Source organism: Meleagris gallopavo, chromosome 10 (genome assembly GCF_000146605.3).
Source record: "Meleagris gallopavo isolate NT-WF06-2002-E0010 breed Aviagen turkey brand Nicholas breeding stock chromosome 10, Turkey_5.1, whole genome shotgun sequence".
NCBI classification, from domain to species: Eukaryota; Metazoa; Chordata; class Aves; order Galliformes; family Phasianidae; genus Meleagris; species Meleagris gallopavo.
This window is the reverse complement of record NC_015020.2, coordinates 17,892,089-17,903,282: the sequence shown is the minus strand read 5'-3', so window position 1 is coordinate 17,903,282 and position 11,194 is coordinate 17,892,089.

Below are 11,194 nucleotides of genomic sequence, written 5' to 3'. Positions count from 1 at the left end.
AACTTTGCCGGGCAAGGGGAGGCTTTTGTTTTCAGTTTAAATAGATTATGGCTCCAGCTTTTATTCTGCTATTTAAGAGTAAGAATAATTACTACAGTAACCTCACAACCTGACGGCACTCTCTGCCTGCAGGAGGAATCAACCCCGCAATTAGACGTGGGGCAGAATAGGGAACATCTTCTTCCAAGTAAGAGTGTCAGTATTTTGTTCGGTAGGTGGATTATGATCCCTACTTCAGGGAAGAAAAACTGGGAAGACAGCTTTGGTTTTTAATCAGTGACATTATCTAGCAGGGTATAAAAAGGAGCTTTTAAAAACACATTATTTCTGTGTCGCTTTGACACGACCCAACCTAATGGCACATACATCTCAGCCACAAAGTGTAGCACTTTGAAATAAAACTTACCCTTCTTTGGGCTGGTCCCTCCTTCCTGAGCTCCTGCCAACATGAGAAAGCTTCCTGCTGATGTCTGCGGACAGGAACATCACAACCTCCTGGGTTATCAGCATTATGCAAACACACTACACGATACAGAGATCTTCTGAGAAGAATGGAAGGAGATCTTCCTCCAGAACACATGCAGGTCTGATTCACACCCATACGCCTCATGAGCAGCTGCCCTTTCCCCAGGCTGACAGGATGGCCAACTCTCCTCCCATGGCAAACCTTGGTGGAAGTCTGGATGCAGTTTCTCAGGGTGGGTGGAAGCTGTTGTGTTGAGTGGGGAGTTCTGGTTCACTTCTTTCTCTCTCTGAGGAGGGAACAATGTATGATTTGCTCCCAGGGGCTTCCCCTCCTTGTCATCTGTAGAAAGAAGGGGAAGGAGTTTCCTTCTGACACTGGTGGTAATTAATCACAACCATGAAAATTTGATCGCCAGCAACCCTGAGCAGTGATTGCAAACGATCATCTAGAGATAGGTCTGGGATTGCTTTATTTTTCTTTACTCCGCAGTGGTGTTCCTGGCTGACTCTGCCAGGTGCAATTACATTTGTCTTGAGCGTCTTGCATCTTCACAGCACCGCAAACCGAAGAAAATTAAAGGATAGTGAGTTTTGCCTAATTTCACTCCACTAAGAGTTTCCAATTAGAAAAGCATAAATTGATCCTCTTTGCTTTAATATCTTGTTGGGCTTTATGTTATTTTTTTTTCCCCCAGATACAGATAACAGCTGCATTTTAATTCATTTTAATTCTATTACCATGCATAACCATCGTGCACTGTGATAAGTATCTCCCCCGTACACAAATGCCTTTTGAGAACCAACCATTAAGTACTTATTTAACCTCACTGCCAATTGAAATAATAGCATTTACTGTATGTGTTTATTTTGTCTCATTTCTGCAGCAAATTAACTTTTTTACACAAACACACCACTGTTTCTTTTCCCATTGACGTGCTTCCCAGCAAGGCTCCACTCTCCGCTCTCATTCCCCAAAGGATTTTGACGTCTCCATTAGCGTCCCACTCCACTCACGTTACCAGATTTTTATTTTCAGTATTATTATTAAATATCATTAAAATGTGACAGAAAGTTTTACTGAGCTGAATGGGATTGGATCCCTGCAAGAAGTACAATATATTTAAATTAAGATGTGGGAGAAAATTCTATCTTTTAGGAAATAAATGCCAAGTTTTCACATAGAAACATGTGTGCTGCATTATACATGCTATATAATGCTAAAAAGAACAAAAGATTGTTATTCTCATTTTCCAGCTCCAAATGACAGATTCTTTCCTAGTTTGGCTGTAACGTTAGGCAAGTTAAACCAAAGTAAAATAAAGAATCTTCCAATACCAAAGCTGCCTCCCCACCCCCACTGCCCTCGATGACTTTTCCTGGTGAAGCAGCTCCTGCAGATCCCAGCTGGTTCCTCTGTGGAAAGCAGGGGCCCTTCAGAAGAAAGCCTTGTTTTTGTATATTCCGCTTACATCCAGCAGAGTTTATGTCTGCTTTCAGGAGATCATCACTGATCTTTGCGATTAATAACTTGCAATCACAGCACTAGCCTTTTCCAGCTGCCGAAGGAGCTGATGACAGCAAATTAGTTAATTACCGATCTAATTAAAGTATTAATATCTTCCATGTTGGGAGGGGATGCACTTGTGCTCTGCCTCCACACTTACTGCCCCCAGGCTGTGCAGCAGCAGCAGACGGCCCTGCTGGCACTGCAGGGGCTCAGGTCCTGCTCCCTGCAGCCAGGGCCGCCGTGGGGCTGAGCACCGACGTCCTGGGTGCACAGAACTCCTCTGTACCTTCTGGGAAAGAGCATTTTCCCACAGAGCTGGAATTCATGGCTTGGGTGGTGAAACAGAAGGTGCATCTCCATTCCCCTCTAGGAGGAGAAAAGTCATAATCAAAGTAGGTCCTACTTCTACCCAGAATAATAAATACAATTGCTGACATACAGCTGAGAAAAGTAGCATGAATGCAAATACTCAGAGCAGGTACTGACCCACACAATGGGGAACAGAATCCGATTTCTGCATGTGGAGACACTGAGCTGCTCCCATCTGGGATACCAAACCTGTTCACATTTTCTTGGTGGTGTAACATTTTCTCCGTTTTTGTTTTTTTTTCTTTCACCAAGGGAAGATATTCTTTACAGTAAGGATGAGATACTTTATGGTCAGGGTGATGGAACACTGGAACAGGTTGCTCTGAGAGGTGGTGGAGTCCCCTTGTATGGAGATATTCAGTACCCATCTGGACACCCACCCACCTTTGCAACCCATTGTAAGGAACCTGTAAGGAAGGGGGCTGGACTCAGTGATCTCTTGTAGTCCCTTCCATCCCCTGCAATTCTGTCATTCTGTGAAGATGGAGTGTAAAGAATAAAGCACTGCATCCTCAGGCGGCTCAGGACTGAGGGTGGGGATCCTGCAGGCACCGTCCCTGCGGTGGTGGTCAGGGGAATTGGCCATCCCCAGCCCAGCCCTGCAGCCACTGGCGCCCAGCAGAGGAATACGGCTCTCATCACAGCAAAGTTCTCCTCTTCAGTTTGCCTCTTGCCCTCCTTGTCTTCTGGAAGAGGTTTTTTTTTTTCCTCTCTCCATTTAAAATGTAAAAGTTTGTAAAGTTTTTCTGCAAATTACTAAACATGTTCATGCATTCCTGGGTCTTCACCTCTTGTCACAGAAAATAACGAAATGGAAAATATAACCATATGGAGGAGGCAGTAATAACGGGATAAAACACAGCTGATCTCTTATCGCTTTCACTGGAAATTAGCATTTATTTTTTTTCTCATTTGATGCACTGTCATTACAGAGTATGCGTGTGTTTTAGTATTTTTATTAATAAACATGGTAATTTAGCAGCCAGGTTAATGGCAGTTTTAATGAGAAAGAATATTAATTGGAGATGCTGGGGGATCTTCGGCGGTGTGGCTTTCTCCTTAGCATCTCCCTCACCCCATCCTCAAAAATCCACAGCATATGTGCCAGGGGCTGGGGGTTTGTTTCAGTGTTGACAGTTAATGCACACAGCTTGTACTATTTTGTTTCATTTTACAGAGCCTTTTGCACAAATACGGATTGGTGCCACCCCAGCCATGGGATTTGCAGATTGCTAAATCTTAAAAGGTTTGCATAAACAGGCGTCTTGCTATTGATAAGACAGACAATGTGACCATCTGTCTTTCTTCTGCAGCCAAATGGAAATGACACAGAGTATGGGTCTTGTCATTTAGAGACGAGTGATTTCCCAGCTCCGTTAGCACTGACTTCAGCTCTGCTGCACAGCGCATCGCTCCCATCTCCCCGCCGCTCTGTGTGCTGCCCATCCTGCCCCACGTGCCCTACCCCTACCACAGGCCCTGGCAGCCCACACCGCCCCACAGACATCCACCTTCCGAAGGCGAATAAAAGCCGACAAAGCAGATCTGTGGAGCTGCTGGTGCTTAGGAGGGGCTGAGTGCACGGCAGCAGGTCAGATGTGCCGTGGAGATGCACCGTTGAGCAGCAGGTTTTCTCCAACTCAACAGGAAATCAGAAGGGCTTTAACCGGTATGCAAGGCGAGCAGATTGATGATGATTGTGTGATAACAATCTACACTGTACAGCCATTCTGACAATATTGCCTTAATGCTGCCATCAGAACATTACAGACAATAATGGTGTTTTCAGGCTCTCCGTAAATCTCGCCTGGCTAATAAAGTGAAGCTGAGAATGCAGCACATAGCAGCTCCCAGCTCCCCTCCTAATTGGTGACGCTGTTTTACGATCCCAGCATTGCTGTGCACACAGAAAATACTGCATTCCACCTTCGGACCGCTGCTGGCACTGCACCCACACCTCTGCTGTGCTCCCAGCCTGGCAGCCCTTGGACACACTGTCAGCTCCAGCACTGCTATTTCTCTTGTCAGGTCCAAAGTCAATCTTATTTTCTTATTTATAATGGCAATTTAACTTGTAGTTTGCATGCTCCATTCTGCCAATAGCTTCTAGGCCAGAGTTCCTTTACACAGTATGACAGCTCTACAAAGGTGCAAGCAGTTTGTGGGTGGTTACATCTTTGGGTCAGTAGAGTGCATAGATTGCTACAGATATAGCAAAATACATAAATAATCAGAGAGAGACCTCAACAAATACATATATGAAGAAGTAAGGAAATGGAGAAGCTTTGAGTAAGAAAGAAATTGTTCAGAAATGCAATAGATGCTCCCAGATGAGCAGGCTGAAGGCTCAGCCCTGTCCATGCTCTCCAGCAGCCCATGCAGTGCGAAGCCCACTGGGACAGAGCAGGGCTGCAGCACGTTCCCATTTACAGCCCAAGCACTTCCCAGAGCAGTGACACCACCTTCCTCTCCTCTGCAAGGCTGCAGACCTTCAAAGTGCTGATGGATAAGGGCTGAACTTTCTATCCAAGTCTTTCTGACACCCATCTCGAGGGATTAATCAAACAGCATTACGTGTTTCCTTTAACAGATTTTTGGAGTAATAAATGACTTTAATTGCCTAACTCATTCCAAATGACATAAGACTAAGGGCAATTGTGGATACGGTTGGCTGGAATAATCAAGCTTACTCGAGCTTTTTTTTAATCTCCCATTTCTAAATTGCTCTGTTCCCTATTGTGAAGGCAAACGTCAGGAGTAATGGTGGGGGGGAACAGTGCTGATGCTCTGTTATCCAACGTCACGCACAGCAACACCTCAACAGGAGCTCCTCACCTCAAAGCTCTGCAGGTGCCACCAAAGGCAGAACCGTGCTGACTTTCCAGTGCCAACAAGTGCTGATGTGCAGAGAACTGGGGCACTGCCCAGCAGCTCAGGCAGCTCTGCTTGGTTTAGGACAGGATCACGGGCTGTGCCTGCTTACTGCTGCAGCCCCCACAGCCCCCACAGTGCACAGTGCACCCCGACTCCTGCACAGCAGTGTGGGGAATGCCTGGCTGCAGCTGCTCATCTGGTTTTACATCGCAGGTCGGCGTTTTCTTTTTCATCTCACAAGGTTTTTGCTGACTTTCAGCTGTGAATTAAAGCAAGGAAAAATGATTAAATCAAGCAGAAAATGGCATGAAATCTTTTTAATTTCTCCAAAGTGAAGCAGATCTACTTCACCTCAACCTAGAGCAAGTTTTTGTTCAGCTGCAGAGATGAAAAATTGTTATTTGCTCAGAACTATTTTAAATCTTTTTCTGTTTCCCACCTCTGCTGACGACTGCCTCCGTAGCACAGCTCATCTCCCAGGCAACCCAGCATCCCTGCAGGAACCATAGAATCACTGAGTTGGGAGAAGCCCTCTCAGCCCCATGCCCACCCTGTCCCACCATGCCCACTGATCACCTCCCTCAGTGCCGCACCTCCACCTTGAGGTGCCCAAAACAGGGACTGCACCACTGCCCTGGGCAGTGTTCCTGACCTGAACCAACAACTTGAACTCTGGAGAGAAGACCTTACTCCTCCCAGCTCTGTCCCTCGGAGGCTGTCCTGAGCTCAGCACGCTGCCCGCTCTCTGCAATGCAGGCTCAGAGAGAAGCTGGGTTTCATTTTTGTAGGTTCAAACAGGACTTTCACAGATATCTGCACTGTAATCCAACAGAGGACCCCCTTCAGAACTGGCTTTTTCTTGAGCCACGTTACCAAAGCAAGCTCACAATCCCAGCTGAACAGATGCCAAAAGAGAAGCTTCAAGTGAAATGCCCAGAAAATTAGATTAATCAGAGTTGATAAGAATCAAGCCAGACAATTCTGCAGCATGAATATGACTGAAAATTGTAAGATAACAGATAAAGCATTCCAACGACAATATCTGATTAAAATAAACAAGTTATTATTCTCACAATAATTTGTTTAGCAGTGTCACACTGCGCTCTGAGCAAGAACCGACAAAAGCATCTTTGTGATTGAATCACTTTTTAAAATCCTATTAACATAATTTGATCTAACTGTTTTTGAGGTGTCCCTGTTCAGGGCATTCATCCCTATGACAACAGGACTGTTTTTAAATGTTTCAATTATTTTGGGATAGAACATCCTTAGCGGGAAATGCTTTGTATGATATGCAAAAAATTTCAAGAACCGTTTCAGAGGAAAAAAAAAAAACGTTCAGATAATCCTATCCATAATAAGAATGGCTTTGGGCTGACAAATGTGAAAACAGCCTTCAGGTCTCACTTACAAAACAGAGAGCCCAGAAGCAGGGCTGAGTAAAGCATCAGTTGGAAGTGAGTGCCCAGCAGTACCATGTGGGACAGCATTATCTCCCATGTGTCTGCAATGGAAGATGCCCAACGTTTCCCATTCTTTGTACTTCCCACAGAAGGTGTCTGTAGACAGGTACTTCCCTGCAAATCTGAAATATGTTATGTTGATTCAGCTTGATTTCTGAGGTAGGGATTTCTAAAGGGGAAATTCAATTTCTTGTTAAAGATTAATCATGTCAATTCTTCTTTGCAGAAAGACAAAATAAAAGGCAAAAGTGACAAAATGCACTTTGCAGCCCTTCAGATACAAATCCTAAGTTCCTCAGCTGAAGAAATGTATAACATACCACAGAATTAAAGTGTAATTTACTATGGAATTAAATTAAGCTAAACTAGACAAAGACTACTTGCGTACTGAACAAGGCTCCACAAATTGTTTAATGACAGCTAATTAGCATTAAGAGATAATTTGAACTATATTTTTCCGTCTATTTCTGTATGGATCAAATTTGAAGAGCACGTCAAGCTAATGTGGGTGTTTCCTGGAGAACCGATCCCCTCCAGACATCACCACGTGCCTTTCTCCCATAGCTGTGTGCATTCCCACCTTTTTGGCAGCTGCGTTGGCTTTTCTCTGAGCTGCACTGGGCCCCAAGGCAGTGGCACAGCAGCACTGGGGCTGCTTGGACGTTGGTCTGGAAGCTCCGCACCTGGATGTGACCAGGCCCTTCCCAGCCTTCCATCCACATTTATCCAGTGGTTGAGGGTCTTGTTTGCCTTCACACATGGGGTCTGGAGCTGCACGTAGCTGTGCCTTTCTTCTTGTGACCTTTTCCACAAATCAGCTCTCATTAATTCCTCTGAGCTACGATGAGGTGCAGTCACTAATTGCCACATTTAGGATAGCACCATGTATTCCCGATCTGCTGTTTTACACCTGACGACAGAGGGCAGATTGCCCATCTGCACAGGCAGAAATGTCAAGCTGTAAGTTCTCCTTGGATTAGCATTTAGATCTGGGGACTGTGTCCATATGAATTAAGCAAATTGCTTTGTTTGTTCTTCAAAGAGGAGAAAGACTGGTGACAAGCAGCATAAAGTGAACGAGGAAGGTGCCTATAAAACGATCAGTGAAGTACCAGAAAGCATTGAATGAAATTCATGGACAAAAATTTTATGTTAATAATAACCCAAGGTCCCAGGGCTGCACTGTGGGATGGCAGCTTCACAGCCCTGTGGGCTGAGGGACAGAGACGGGAAGCCAGAGTCCCACCAGCGGCCATCCCACCCCTCTGCCATCACCGTGAGCATCCCAAGAGCTGCTGGCTCACAGTGGGGCTGGGAGAAGATCTGACCATGTCCCTGTGAATGTTTAAGGACCAGCATTATGTATTCACTTCTGCTGGATTAAGCTGATTTACAGTGTGCTTTAATGAAGTGTGTTGCTATGGTGAGACTACTTTCAAGGGCATCTGTTAAAAAAAACAGCAGAAGAGTAAAGTGTCCAAATCAGATCAATGGGAAACCAATTCCTGCAGTGTTGTGCTCACTTTTGGCCAGCTCTGGCTTACCTGGGCCCAGGCTGGGAGGGCAGACAGTCCTTCACTGCTGCCCAGGGTTTTGGTGACAAGGAGAGGTCAGATGGGGTGGGAAGTGTGGCCAGCAGCCACTGAGCCATAAGGAATGCATGGTCCTGGCCAGGATCTGAGGCTGAGAGCAGCACAGGGTGCTGCAGGTTCAGCCATTTCCTTTATCTTCCTCTCCAAGGCTCCTTAATTAACTTTTCCATTATGTACCTTGATTAGATTACTTCTCTGCCTCTAGGCTACTTTTCCCACTTTATCACCTCCTTAAAATGCAGTTGCGTAGCTTTCTAAATCATATAGCATAATAAACATTAGTTTTAACTATTTCTTTCAAGATTCTTAACACCTCTGTTGCTAAACACAATGCAGACAGAGGAAAAACAGCTGCTTGTCCTCCCCACATCCACTGCTCTCACCCCACTCTGCTGCACAGCTCTCCTTCAGTGGCATTTATCTGTCAGCATCCAGAAAGGGGTTTAAGGAAGCAACTGGGATTCCTGCAGTTCAGCACAGCATCAGCCCAGTGACACGTGAAGCTGTAGCATGGCTGCCAGTTCAGGACCAGCAGACCCTGATGGAAGAGGTGGAAGCTGCCTTGTCCCAGACTCAAACACACCCCTCCTCTCCAGATTTCTTGTTCAGCTTTTTCAAGCCAGTAAAAAATGTATCCCACTAAATGGGGACAAAAAAAGGTACTCTTGAATACTATTTGTAGAAGACAAGGAGGAAGCAGAGGTGGAGGAGCCCATGGCTCCTGCAGTGCCAAGATCCATCCAAAGGAGCCCATCTGAGCAAGGGCCATCCCAGCTGATGTCACACCTGACGGAAGCATAGCAGTGAAACGCAGAGCACAGAACAGCCTGGCTGCCCCCTACCAGAGCCCAGTTTAGTTCAGCCTTTCCTTTTTTTCAACCTTATCTGCTTTCAGTTATTTAGAAGCTCCTGAAAGGCTCTCAGGCTGAAAGCAACTGCTGTCGGTGTGGGTAGTGGAGCACCTGTGCTGAGCAGACAGATGACTCCCACTGGCCCTCCTCCTGCGCTGCCCAAAAAGGTGCTGGTTGGCCCATCTGGAGCAGTCACTTCAGCAGACATCACCCAAACGAGGTCAGGTCCCGATCTGCGCCGTTGTTTGGAGGCTGAGAACGTTCTTTGAGTGTTAGAAAGAACACAGGCACTTCAAAGAGGAGGAAAAATGTGAGTGTAACGCTGAAACAGAGCTGCAAAACAAAACAGCCATTTGGGCAACAGGGCTCTGCATCACGACCCACATCCCAGGGTGCTGGGAAGTGCAGCTGCTGGGTTTCACGTGCTGCTGGGCAGTCCTGCTCCCTTTCCAATACGTGCCTGCTTTTTTCAGCAGCTATTTATGTGACTTTTTGATTCAGCTCTCAAATTTCCAGCAGAACTTCGTTACGTGATCAAAGTAATTAGAAAGGTCGAGGTATCTGCAACACAAAAGAGCAAATCTGAAGGTCCTCTCCTTCCTGTCATGGGGAGGTCACAGCTGTGCCACGCAAGTGATGAGACCTCAGTGAAGGAGTGATGTGATGGCAGTGGGTACGGCTGCAGAAAGGCACCTTCCTCTGTGCTCACAGGAAAAAAAGAGAGAAAGAAAGCAGTCCCCAGCCCCCTTAATAGTATCCCTGATGGCCTTGGCTGTGCTGCAGACCTTACTCAGCACTTCATTACAACCCGCTGAACCTGTGCAGGGAGCAGTACCAGTCACCGCTTCGGGGTATTTCTGTTATTAACGCTCACTCCTCCTGCTGCCATTGAGACTTCAGTAATAGTCATATCCTTGACCAACTAATTTGGAAAGGTCAAGCCCAAACTCAGAAACGCTCATTAAGATTTTATCGGCTATGTGCTCAGAGCAAAGAGCGGGGCAGAGCCAAGTGTTTCTCCTCAATGTGGGCGCTGTGCGCTCCGGCTCAGCCCGCTCCCCTCCTGCAGGTGTGCGTTCTCTCCTGGCGACGTATGCTATTTCTCTAGGTAAAATTGAAAATCCCACTGATGCATTTGCTACCTTGACAATATAATTTCTCACTGTTTGACCGCAAATTCCATTTAACTCATTCTGGTTTCAGGATGACACGTAGCACTCCATAATGAGGGCTATTTCCGAAGGTGCCCTGAACTCTTTTCCCCTTGCCTCACTGCAGAACTCAGAAGAGCTGTTACATGTTCCCTCTCATGCTCTCTCTTCCATAGCAAAACCGGCCCAGAGGATCCACCCCTACCACCTTCTCCTGGCGGTGTGGGGCCCCAAGCACTGTGCAGAGAAGCCTGAGGGCTGGGACTGCTGTGTGCAGCACAGCGGGGTGCCGAGGCACTGCGGCTGTTACCCACACAGGTGATGAATACTTTGAGGTTTGTTTTAAGAAATATTATGGATTGGTAGGGATAAATGGATATAAAGATCAGGGAGATCCAATGAGAAATAACTGAGACTCTGAGGATAAATTAAACACCTTATTTGAAATATATTACCCACTCTTAAATAATACATGATTTAGTTGGCTGGTGCTGTCTATCGCAGCCCTATTTTTCACTCAGCCCCTACTGGTTCCTCAGCCCCCCCAGCACCATAACTTTGTTCCAGCAGCTCTGTCCCATCCCTAGCAGTGGCACAGTTGCACAGAGCAGGTCCCAGAGGGGCTTGGGGCGGGAGGGGACTGGGCCTCATGGCAAAGCAGTTGGGAGAAGGTCAGGAGAGCAAGCACACAGGTCTCCTCTCACTTCTCCTTGTTTATTTCTGTCATTTTCCAGTGCTGGAGGTCCCTGTTTTTTTGCATCCCCTATGACTGCTGTCTAACACAAACGGACACCTCTATGCCCTGAAGATTTGAAATACTGAGGGCACATGTTGGGTGAGTATAAAATGCAGTGTGCCATGAGCAATAAGGTGAACCCAACAGGGGAATAAAAATTAAAGAAAAAAGAAAAGAAAAAAAAGG